This window comes from Eretmochelys imbricata, chromosome 13, assembly GCF_965152235.1.
Source record: "Eretmochelys imbricata isolate rEreImb1 chromosome 13, rEreImb1.hap1, whole genome shotgun sequence".
Lineage (NCBI taxonomy): Eukaryota > Metazoa > Chordata > Testudines > Cheloniidae > Eretmochelys > Eretmochelys imbricata.
Genome location: NC_135584.1, coordinates 33,427,684 through 33,440,272, shown reverse-complemented (window position 1 = coordinate 33,440,272; position 12,589 = coordinate 33,427,684). Strand labels below are relative to the sequence as shown.

At 41.8% G+C, this 12,589-nt stretch overlaps 1 pseudogene; it reads left to right on the top strand.

Annotated features, from left to right (window-relative positions):
* Nucleotides 1–1,438: 1,438 nt before the first annotated feature.
* On the top strand, nucleotides 1,439–2,361 carry LOC144273829 (olfactory receptor 13A1-like; annotated as a pseudogene).
* The last annotated feature ends 10,228 nt before the right edge of the window (nucleotides 2,362–12,589 follow it).

Sequence of the window (12,589 nt, the reverse complement as noted above, 5' to 3'; positions counted from 1 at the left end):
AATAGAATTTTCTAACTTTTTTAGGCTGGTATTTCAAATTTTCTAAGACAATTAGGCACCAACACCCAGTGAAATCTGATGAGAATTGAGTGATTAATTCCTTTATACTCTTTTCAAAATTGAGCTGAATTTCATTCATGTGGTTTGTTGTATTTTTTTCAGTTTCGCTAAATATTCTTTGAAATATTCTATTATACTCATTTACACCACTCTTTCATATTTTGATCTGAATTTGACCAATACAAATCTAATGTAAATTCACATACATCAGTGGAGTTCCTGTAATTGTAGCTGAGTCTAAAGTCAATAGAGATATAATGTTGTAACATTAATAGAAACAGTGGAAGATTCCCCACCTATTGTCTGTGCACTGAAAAATTTGCAATCACATTGGAAATGTGATGCAAAGGGTGACAATTTCTTTAAAAAATATTCTAATATGAAATAAGATAAATTAGTCTAATATGATCTCATGATAAGTTTGATTTGTTTACCCTGATGGTCTTCTCATTTTCATCATTTCTACAATTCAATAATTCCCTTAACTTCAAAGGAGATACTCCTGATTTCCTACACTAGGAGCAAGAGGAAAATCAGCAGAAGCCATAAAGTAGTAATAAGATTAGAGAAGTCTGAAGACAGTAAAGGGAGACATAATTGTGATACAATATAGAGTACTTGTCAAATCATGTGAATGATACTCCTAATAATGAAGCAACATCTTGCCATGTGGCGTATCATAAAAAATCAAATTTTGGAAGCACGATTCCCCTCTCATTTACACTAGTTGTATAACAGAGAAATCCAGTGCGTGGGGAATCATCCACATTCACTGCAATGGAGCTCTTTCTGATTTACACAAGGGTCCCTTAAAGGTGATTCCAGTCCATTTTTTGGGGAACCTTGATTCTACAGAAATAAACATATTATTATGTTTTGTATTAGATGTGTGGTATAAGTCACACACACTAACAGCATCCTATATTGCAACAGATCGATTTTGATAAATTCATTTAGAAAGTAGAATCCTGGTTAATAATAAGAATACTGGTGTATGAATGATGTTTAAGATTATGTTGTGAACTCCTAACTCATGCCATTGATGGAAACATTCCCAATGACTTCACACACCTCTATTTTAGAACATCAAGAGTGTTATTTTTCCCTCCTTGAATCAAGTATCAGGAGAATGTAGATTTAGTAGCTGAGACAGATTATTATGCTAATATATTTTAATATAGCTAAGTTTGTTCATGTTGTGTGAAATGTCTAGAGTAAAACAAGATTTCTCTCTCTCTCTCTCTCTCTCTCTCTCTCTCTCTCTCTCTCAGTCATTCTAGATGCGTCAGTCACCCATATTGCCGTAATTGTTGATACAACACCTGAAACACCTGACAGCAACTTTAATCTTTGTTCCTGCAGAAGGAACACTTAAGTAATGGAACCCAGTAACCACACCAGGGTGACCGAATTCATCATGCTGGGCCTCTTTGACCATCCTCACCACCAGGGCTTGTTTTTTGCACTATTCCATGCATTTATATAGTAGTCATCATGGGCAATTACCTGATCATTATGGCTATTGTCACCCACCCGCCTCTCCACACCCCATATACTTCCTCATCGTCAATTTGAACACCCTCGACATTATTAGCAGTTCCTTGGTTCTGCCGAAAATGCTGGAAACCCTGGTACAGAAGAAGAAAACCATTTCCTTTGATGGCTGCATGGCCCAGCTCTTTTTCTTCACTTTGTCAGCAGCGACGGAGCTTGTGCTGCTCACTATCATGTCAAATGACCAGTATTTAGCCATCTGCCACCCCTTGAGGTATGTCAACCTGATGAGCAAGAGAATTTGCGTCAGTTTAGCAGCCGGTGTCTGGGCTGTCACTGTCTTCGATACATTGGTGAACGTATTGCTCATGATGCGCCTGGATTTTTGCAGACCCAACCTCATCCAGCATTTCTTCTGCGAGGTCCCAACAATGCTGTCACTGTCCTGCAGCTCAGCCTATCTCAATGTACATGGCAGACATCTTCCTGGTCATCATGAACTTCCTGCTGATCACCGTGTCCTATAGCTTCATCATCATCACCATCCTGAAAATCCAGAGCTCCAAAGGGAAGCAGAAAGCCTTCTCCACCTGCTCCTCCCACCTGCTCGTGGTCACCTTGTAGTACTCCGCCATCTTTGATGCCTACATCCAGCCATCCTCCAATAACTCTCTGAACAACAACAGGATGGCAGCAGTAATGTACGCACTAGTGACTCACACCCTGAACCCTCCCATCTACAGTCTGTGCAATAAGGAGGTCAACATAGCCTTCAAGAAAATCTTTCCTGTCACCACAAAACAATAATTATTCCCAGAGTTCACCTGATTCTTACCTCCCTTGCTCCTTCTAAGCCAGGTCCACAGGTGGTGTAAATTGAGGCAGAACTGTGGACTTCAATAGACATAGATTTACATTAGAGTACATTTACTTCAGTGGAACGACAACATTTTACAGTGGCAGGAATGCATCGCACTGACACTGCTGATTTACACTAGCTGGAGATCTGGACCCGCTGACAGCAACTGTGACATTTTGAGTTATGCTAGCTGGACTAAGGTGCATTCGGTCAAAATTGTCAAGGTATTCAGGTACCTAGTGGGATTTTTTTTTAATTAACTATGCACCTAAAACTCATTGATTTCAATGGATGTTAGGTGTCTAGATGTTTTTGAAAATCACATTAGGTGCCCAAATATATGGAAAAAGCTGCCCCACTGTTTAGCAAATAACTTTGCATGAAATCTCATTGAATCAGAATATATTATGCAATTCCTCAATGAGTAAGTAGAATAGCAAAATAAAACTGGCTTTCTCTCTGATCTCTAATTTCTTGTGAGACATTAAAAACCCAAAACTTTTCAATCACATATCTGTTGAGATCTAGAGGTATCCTGGCCATGTGCCATAGATTCAGGTCACAGATTTTTTTAAAAAATATATTTTTATCAGAATGCATTTTTATCTAACTGTAAAGGCACACATTCAACAGTAGGATTTGTTTGTTTGTTTGATTGATTGTTTTTAAAGACCTGTTGACAAGGAACTGTCTCAATCCCAGAAATAGATAAGATATTAATTAAACCATTGTTTGCTGTTACAACAATATACAGTTCACTGAAGTCAGGGTTTTACGTCCGGTTATTGCTGTTGACTGCTATGACAATTGCCATCATTGCATATCTTTTAACCGTTTAAAAAATTACTAGAAAAAAGTTACATAAAAAAACAGTTCAGATATATTTGAAATAACATATTAAATTAGGATTTCATTGCAACAATATCCCTTACTCCCTTTCCTTTTAGCAGTATTGACTCTTTCATATGGAAATCCTGTTTACAGTGGATTTTTTTTAATGATATTAAAGATGGTCTTAGCTCCCCTTTTTGGAGAGAAAGGAGAAAACATTACTTCTGAGACTCTTGAGCTGTTGTTCTTATTGGAGTCTGATCCTAAAACAAGGGCAACATAGATCAAAGGAGAGAGAAAAGGTCAGCAAAGATAGAGAATGCAGCTTCTGTCCCTTTGCTGACTCACACTTGCAACCTCATGCTAGAGAAACACCAGCCCAGCACGCAGTCTGATCATTCGCACTGAAACCTGACAAACTAGTACCCCGGTTATGCTGTTTAAGGGGTTGCTTTTAGCTGTCTTTCTGGTGACAGGCTTTTAGCACCATAATAAAGGATGCAGCTGCCATGATAGCTAAACCATACTGTTACTGGACAGAAGACAAATAGAGAAAAATGAGAAACAAAGTGTAGGCATAGATCTTGCTGGGCTATGTATAGTTTGATTTAAGTGTGAGGTTAAACTGTGAACAAGGGAGTGAGAGGCCTTGCAATGGAGTCAGTGTTCTCAGGCTAGTTGAAATAAATGGGAAAACCATGAACTAATAAGCTTGAAATGTAGATAAGATGAGGACATAAGCTACTGGTCCTTACATGATCTGCAGTGCAACTGGTCCTTACACACCCTCCCACCCTTCAGAGCAATTGGTCCTTACATGATCTGTGGGATATCCCATCCAAGCAGATTCAAGAAATACTGATGTTAGTAGCTAGGAAAAATGCATATACACTGTGCAGTGTGTGACATGAATTGCAACTGTGGTGTCACCCTTTACCTCAACGCCCCCATGTGTAGACCTGGCCAGCGTGGATACAGAGATGTAACATGCCTAATAAAGTGATGAACTAGAGTCGAGCTGAGTTTCTGAGTCCCAGAGAACAGGATGAACTGTTCTCCCAGAACTGGTTGAGGTGTTCTGGATAGATTGAGTGGAGAAGGCCTTGGAGGAAATCCCAATACAAAGCAGGGAAGGAAAATGACCCATGGGGGACGGAGTAGCGGCAGGAACCCAAGACTCATATTCTGCTTTGGGAGTTAGTCCGAGCTTGGAGAGGCGGCGGGTGGTGGTGGGGTGGGGTGTGTGTGCATTGATGGAATTTATTTTCCCTCTGTCTGTTCTGTTTTGGTCAGGACGCCCTTCAGAATCTGGACGAGGAAGACCAAATGATGTCATGGTGGATCCAGGGTCTTGGGAGCTGGTGGGGATGGCAGACAGAATGGTAAAACTTTCACGTTCCAGTCCACCCATCCTTTCTGATCCCATGAATTGACCCCCAGATAATTAGAATTCCAGAAGGTGTGGCAGCTTCATCCCATCGACATTCACCAATCATTTTGGTGATATCAACTGTGAACATTTTCGCCCATTTCTGGAATTTTTCGGCTTGTTTCCATGACAATCCCTGAATTTTCAGGAACCTGGAGACATCTTATCATCGTTCCTTTCACTTAAACAAGACAGTTTGAAGCAGTCTAGTTGTGTTCCACTGCTGCTGACTTTCATAAAAAGTATTTTTCTAACAGGACGAGTTTGTCTTTTGTTCATTGCAAGTCTGATAGTACCAGCCTCTGCACAACAGGACCTACTTCACTAATTTCAATGAGCAACACTAATTTACACCAATGTGGATCTAGCCCTGTTAGAACAGATTAACCAGAATTTGGTGGATTCTCCCTCATTGGCAATTTTAAAATCCTGATTGGATTTTTTTTTCTAAAAGATCTTTTCTCGTTCAATGAAAATTTAATTCTGGGAAATCCTGTGGCCTATGCAGGAGGTCAGAGTAGATGATCACAATGGTTCGTCATAGGGGAATGCACTAGCCACTGGCCTATGGATATTCTGATGTTGGATTCTGTCAATTTCTTTTGTTGAAACTGTTCTGTTGTGGATAATTTTTTTTTAAAAAAATCCCTGGAGCAGAGGGAGAAGATCCTAGTTCTGCCATATCCTGGGTGCATGCTCTAACCACTAGGTTCTAAAGTCATTCTCATACTTGTGCATTCTTTCTCTGGCCTAATGACTGTTGAAGTATTTAGCCAAAGTGGAACAGCTTCAGCAGGAGAGACTGAAGAAGCCCCCTCAACAGACTATCCCCATGGCTAGAGCAGTCATCCGAGTGGTGGAAGGTTCCTGCTCAAGTCCCCTCAGGCAGAGGAGAGACATGAATCAGGGTCTCCCCTGTCCCAAATGAGTGCCATCACCAAGATCTAAACTTTATGAGGGAGCTCCTTCCCCGCTGGTTTCTTTTAAGAAACACTTGCAAGAGAAGGCCCACAGCTGAGAATCCCAAGCGGAGATAGGTGCCTCCCTGTGTTCCAAATATTCCTTGACTTCAGCAAAGCTTTTGATACGGTCCCCCACAGTATTCTTGCCAGCAAGTTCATAGAATCATAGACTTTAAGGTCAGAAGGGACCATTATGATCATCTAGTCTGATCTCCTGCACAACGCAGGCCATGGAATCTCACCAACCCACTCCTGTAACAAACCCCCTAACCTATGTCTGAGCTATTGAAGTCCTCAAATCGTGGTTTAAAGACTTCAAGGTGCAGAGAATCCTCCAGCAAGTGACCCATGCTCCACGCTGAAGAGGAAGGCAAAAAACCCCTAGGGCCTCTCCCAATCTGCCCTGGAGGAAAATTCCTTCCTGACCCCAAATATGGCGATCAGCTAAACCCTGAGCATGTGGTCAAGACTCATCAGCCAGACACCCAGGAAAGAATTCTCTGTAGTAACTCAGATCCCACCCCATCTAACATCCCATTACAGGCCATTGGGCATATCTACAGCTAATAGTCAAAGATCAATTAATTGTCAGAATTAGGCTATCCCATTATATCATCTCCTCCGTAAACATATCAAGCTTTGTCTTGAAGCCAGACATGTCTTTTGCCCCCACTGCTCCCCTCAGCCTTCTTTTGGTTAGGGTAAACCAGCCAAGCTCCTTGAGTCTCCTTTCATAAGACAAGTTTTCTATTCCTCGGATCATCCTAGTAGCCCTTCTCTGTACCTGTTCAAGTTTGAATTCATCCTTCTTAAACATGGGAGACCAGAACTGCACACAATATTCCAGATGAGGTCTCACCAGTGCCTTGTATAACGGTATTAAGACCTCCTTATCTCTACTGGAAATACCTCACCTGATGCATCCCAAGACCACATTAGCTTTCTTCAAGGCCACATCACCTTGGAGGCTCATAGTCATCCTGTGATCAACCAATACTCTGAGGTCCTTCTCCTCTTCTGTTACTTCCAAGTGATGCGTCCCCAGTTTATAACAAAAATTCTTGTTATTAATCTCTAAATGCATGACCTTGCACTTTTCACTATTAAATTTCATCCTATTACTTTTACTCCAGTTTACAAGGTCATCCAGATCTTCCTATATGATATCCCGGTCCTTCTCTCTATTGGCAATACCTCCCAGCTTTGTGTCATCCACAAATGTTATTAGCACATTCCCACTTTTTGTGCCAAGGTCAGTAATAAAAAGATTAAATAAGATTGGTCCCAAAACCGATCCCTGAGGAACTCCACTAGTAACCTCCCTCCAGCCTGACAGTTCACCTTTCAGTGTGACCCGTTGTAGTCTCCCCTTTAACCAGTTCCTTATCCACCTTTCAATTTTCCTATTGATCCCCATCTTTTCCAAGTTAGCTAATAATTCCCCATGTGGCACGGTATCAGATGCCTTACTGAAATCGAGGTAAATTAGATCCACTGTATTTCCTTTGTCTAAAAAATCTGTTACCTTCTCAAAGAAGGCAATCAGGTTGGTTTGGCACAATCTACTTTTTGTAAAACCAAGTTAAAGAAGTATGGGCTGGATGAATGTGTGATGGATTGGATCACAGAAACCCCCTTGGGAACTGCCAATTGATGTGTTGAGACTATTTCTGCCCCTGCTTTCTTCTCCTGAAAGCTTGGGACTTCAGTGCCCTGCCTGGTTTGAGCCAGACCATCAAGTCTGCTGCAAACCCAGACCCAGGTCTGAACCACATTCCCTAACAGCTATAGGCTTAACTGAAAGCAGTGTAAGAAGTATTCCTCTCTTTAACACTCAGATGCCCAACTCCCAATGGGGTCCAAACCCCAAATAAATCCGATTTACCCTATATAAAACTTATGCAGGGTAAACTCATAAATTGTTCACCCTCTATAACACTGACAGAGAGATATGCCCAGCTACCTTCATGAGAAATCTCCTAGCTACCACCTGATTTGGAACAAGCTGTGTACCAGAGGAAAGAATTGTGCCCAGACTAGGAAGGTGTCCAGTCTGTTATAGAAGCTTATTGAAACATCTCTGACTGTACTCAATCTCTGAGGGTAAGATTTTATCTGTATTCAGTTTTCTTACTGTATTAGACATAGACTTGCATGTTCTATTTTATTTTGTAATTCTCTTTGTTCTGTTCCACCCCCTTATATGGCTTTGGCACAAGGCAGGAATCTTTTGTCTCTCTGGGTCCCCCCCCACACTTCTAAATGGAAAAGCACCAGGTTTAAGATGGATTTCAGTACCAGGTGACACGGTCACATGTTACTGTGAGACTCCAAGCCTTCATTCCTCCCAACCTGACTCACAGAATGGCCTGCAAGCAAACAGAGCCATCCACAGTCAGTTGTCCTGGTTAATGGGAGCCATCAAGATTCCAAACCACCATTAATGGCCCGCACTTTGCATAATTACTGTAGGCCCTCAGAGTTATATTTCATATTTCTAGTTTCAGATACAAGAATGATATATTCATACAAATAGGATGACCACACTTAGTAGATTACAAGCTTTGTAATGATACCTTACAAGAGACCTTTTGCATGAAGCATATTCTAGTAATATTATATTCACACTCATTATCATATTTTTCTAAAATCATATAGAGTACAATGTCACAGAATGGACTATAAGGTGGATAGAAAGCTGGGTAGATTGTCGGGCTCAACAGGTAGTGATCAATGGCTCCACGTCTAGTTGGCAGCCGGTATCAAGCGGAGTGCCCCAAGGGTCGGTCCTAGGGCTGGTTTTGTTCAATATCTTCACTAATGATCTGGAAGATGGCGTGGATTGCACCCTCAGCAGATTTTCAGATGACACTAAACTGGGAGGAGTGGTAGATATGCTGGAGGGTAGGAATAGGATACAGAGGGACCTAGACAAATTAGATCTTGTAGCACATAGATCTTTTGCACATAGTTAATGAAATGCTGCTATGTTGCTGGAGCAATAGTCAGTCCAAATGGAATAATTAAACACTAAAAGTGGCTGTAGATGGTCCAAAAGGTGGTCTTCCATTACAGATATTGATAAGATTGTAAGATACTGTGATGGTGTGACATTCCCCTCTGGTGTTATCTGGACCGGTGATCTGCTCGGTCACTCCAATCCTTGACTCTGGGAGCCACCCTTACCCTGCTCTGCTGTAAGAACCCCACTCCTGGGATGTTCATGCACAGCCTCTGGCATGTAAGCTGCTCCTGGGATTGTGCAACCGAATGACACTAGCCAATATCTCCAGTCCCAGACACAACCCTAGGAACCTCGAGGGATGTGATCGTCCCCCTCTATTCGACATTGGTGAGGCCTCATCTGGAGTACTGTGTCCAGTTTTGGGCCCCACACTACAAGAAGGATGTGGATAAATTGGAGAGAGTTCAGCGAAGGGCAACAAAAATGAGTAGGGGTCTGGAACACATGAGTTATGAGGAGAGGCTGAGGGAACTGGGATTGTTTAGTCTGCAGAAGAGAAGAATGAGAGGGGATTTGATAGCTGCTTTCAACTACCTGAGAGGTAGTTCCAGAGAGGATGGTTCTAGACTATTCTCAGTGGTGGAAGAGGACAGGACAAGGAGTAATGGTCTCAAGTTGCAGTGGGGGAGGTTTAGGTTGGATATTAGGAAAAACTTTTTCACTAGGAGGGTGGTGAAACACTGGAATGCGTTGCCTAGGGAGGTGGTGGAATCTCCTTCCTTAGAAGTTTTTAAGGTCAGGCTTGACAAAGCCCTGGCTGGGATGATTTAATTGGGTATGGGTCCTGCTTTTGAGCAGGGGGTTGGACTAGATGACCTCCTGAGGTCCCTTCCAACCCTGATATTCTATGATTGAATTTTCTGTAGTATCTGGCTGATGAATCTTGCCCATATGCTCAGGGTTTAGCTGATCGCCATATTTGGGGTCGGGAAGGAATTTTCCTCCAGGGCAGATTGGAAGAGGCCCTGGAGGTTTTTCGCCTTCCTCTGTAGCATGGGGCACGGGTCACTTGCTGGAGGATTCTCTGCTCCTTGAGGTCTTTAAACTACAATTTGAGGACTTCAATAGCACAGATATAGGTGTGAGGTTTTTTTGTAAGAGTGGTGGGTGAAATTCTGTGGCCTGCGTTGTGCAGGAGGTCAGACTAGATGATCATAATGGTCCCTTCTGACCTAAATATCTATGAATCTATGAATCTATGATTCTGTCTTGCGTTGTCCAGTTATGCCCATTGGACACTGCAAGCTTATATGAATTCGTCAATTTAATAAAGAAATTGATATGTACCAGGCTTGTTATCCCAAGGGGAGCCTCTGACACACTTCAAGCCAAATGTATTGCTTCAGGTAGAATAAACAAATTTATTAACTATAAAGATAGATTTTAAGTGATTATAAGTCAAAGCATAACAAGTCAGAATTGGTCAAATTAAATAAAAAGCAAAACGCATTCTAAACTGATCTTAACACTTTCATTGTTCTTACAAACTTATATGCTTCTCACCACAGGCTGGCTGGTTGCTCGTCAGCCAGGCTCTCCCCTTTGATCAGTATTTCAGTTGCTTGGTGGTGGTGGTGTCTGTAGGTGGAAGAGAGAGAGAGAGAGCATGGCAAATGTCTCTCCCTTTTATCATGTCCTTTCTTCCCTATTGGCTTTGCCCCCACCTTCAGTGTCAGGTGAGCATTACCTCATCACAGTTTCAAACTGACCAAAGGAAGGGGGGTGACTCCCTTGAGAGCCTAACAGATTATTTTGTTGCTGCCTAGGCCAGTGTCCATTGTTCCTGTGAGGCTGGGCTGCGTTTGTTCCATCCATGCCCTGATGAGGTGTGAACTGCCCCCGTGCTTCTGGGGAGTTTTTGTCTTGTCTTGCTTTAAGCCATGAGGCTACATTTCTAGCCTCATAACTATATAAATATAATTATAACCTAGAACTTTACTATAACATCACTATAATAATTACTATAACATTACTATAACAACCATGCTCAGTGCATCATGACCTTTCCAAAGACACCCGACATGACAAACTTTGCATTGGATACCACACAATCATTTTACAAGGATGAACATAGGGATGCTGTGTGTTCCCCCAAGGTACAGAGCATCACAGACAGGATGTGCATACCCCTCAATAGGCGAGAAATGGGAGGAAATACCACCCTTCAGACCAGGCTGGGCATTCCAGCTTCTGTGCAAGAATAAGACTAGACCAGCCTGGTCTGAAGGGTGATACTAGAGAAGGTTTTGGAATTAATTGATAAACTTAACAGTAACCAGTCACCAGGGCCAGATGGCATTCATCCAAGAGTTTTGAAAGAACTCAAATGTGAGATTGCGGAACTATTAACTATGGTTTGTTACCTGTCCTTTAAATCAGCTTCTGTACTCAATGACTGGAAGATAGCTAATGTAATGCCAATATTTAAAAAGGGCTCTAGAGGTGATCCTGGCAATTACAGATTGGTAAGTCTAACGTCATTACTGGGCAAATTACTTGAAACAATAGAAAAGAATAAAATTGTCAGACACATAGAAGAACATAAATTGTTGGGCAAAAGTCAACATGGTTTCTGTAAAGGGAAATCATGTCTTACTAATCTATTAGAGTTCGTTGAAGGGGTCAACAAACATGTGGACAAGGGGGATCCAATGGACATAGTGTGCTTAGATTTCCAGAAAGCCTTTGACAAGATCCCTCACCAAAGGCTCTTATGTAAATTAAGTTGTCAAGGGATAAGAGGGAAGATCCTTTCATGGATTGAGAACTGGTTCAAAGACAGGGAACAAAGGGTAAGAATAAATGGTAAATTTTCATAATGAAGAGGGTACCTAGTGGTGTTCCCGAAGGGTCAGTCCTAGGACCAATCCTATTCAACTTATTCATAAATGATCTGGAGAAAGGGGTAAACAGTGAGGTGGCAAAGTTTGCAGATGATACTAAACTGCTCAAGATAGTTAAAACCAAAGCAGACTGTGAAGAACATCAAAAAAATCTCACAAAACTAAGTGATTGGGCAACAAAATGGCAAATGAAATTTAATGTGGATAAATGTAAGGTAATGCACATTGGAAAAAATAACCCCAACTATACATACAATATGTTGGGGACTAATTTACTACAACTAATCAGAAAACAGATCTTGGAGTCATCGTGGATAGTTCTCTGAAGACGTCAACACAGTGTGCAGCAGCAGTCAAAAAAGCAAACAGGATGTGAGGAATCATTAAACAAAGGGATAGAGAATAAGACAGAGAATATCTTATTGCCCTTATATAAATCCATGGTATGCCCACATCTTGAATACTGTCTACAGATGTGGTCTCCTCATCTCAGAAAAGACATACTGGCATTAGAAAGGTTCAGAGAAGGGCAACTAAAATGAGTAGGGTTTTGGAATGGGTCCCATATGAGGAAAGATTAAAGAGGCTAGGACTTTTCAGCTTGGAAAAGAGGAGACTACGAGGGGATATGATAGAGGTATATAAAATCATGAGTGACGTGGAGAAAGTGAAGAAGGAAAAGTTATTTACTCGTTCCCATAATATAAGAACGAGGGGCCACCAAATGAAATTAATGGGCAGCAGGTTTAAAACAAATAAAAGGAAGTTCCTCACACAGTGCACGGTCAACCTGTGGAGCTCCTTGCCTGAGGAGGTTGTGAAGGCTAGGACTATAACAGGGTTTAAAAGAGAACTGGATAAATTCATGGAGGTTAAGTCAATTAATGGCTATTAGCCAGGATGGGTAAGGAATGGTGTCCCTAGCCTCTGTTTGTCAGAGAGTGGAGATGGATGGCAGGAGAGAGATCACTTGATTGTTACCTATTAGGTTCACTCCCTCTGGGGTATCTGGCATTGGCCACTGTCGGTAGACAGGCTACTGGGCTGGATGGACCTTTGGTCTGACCCGGTATGGCCATTCTTATG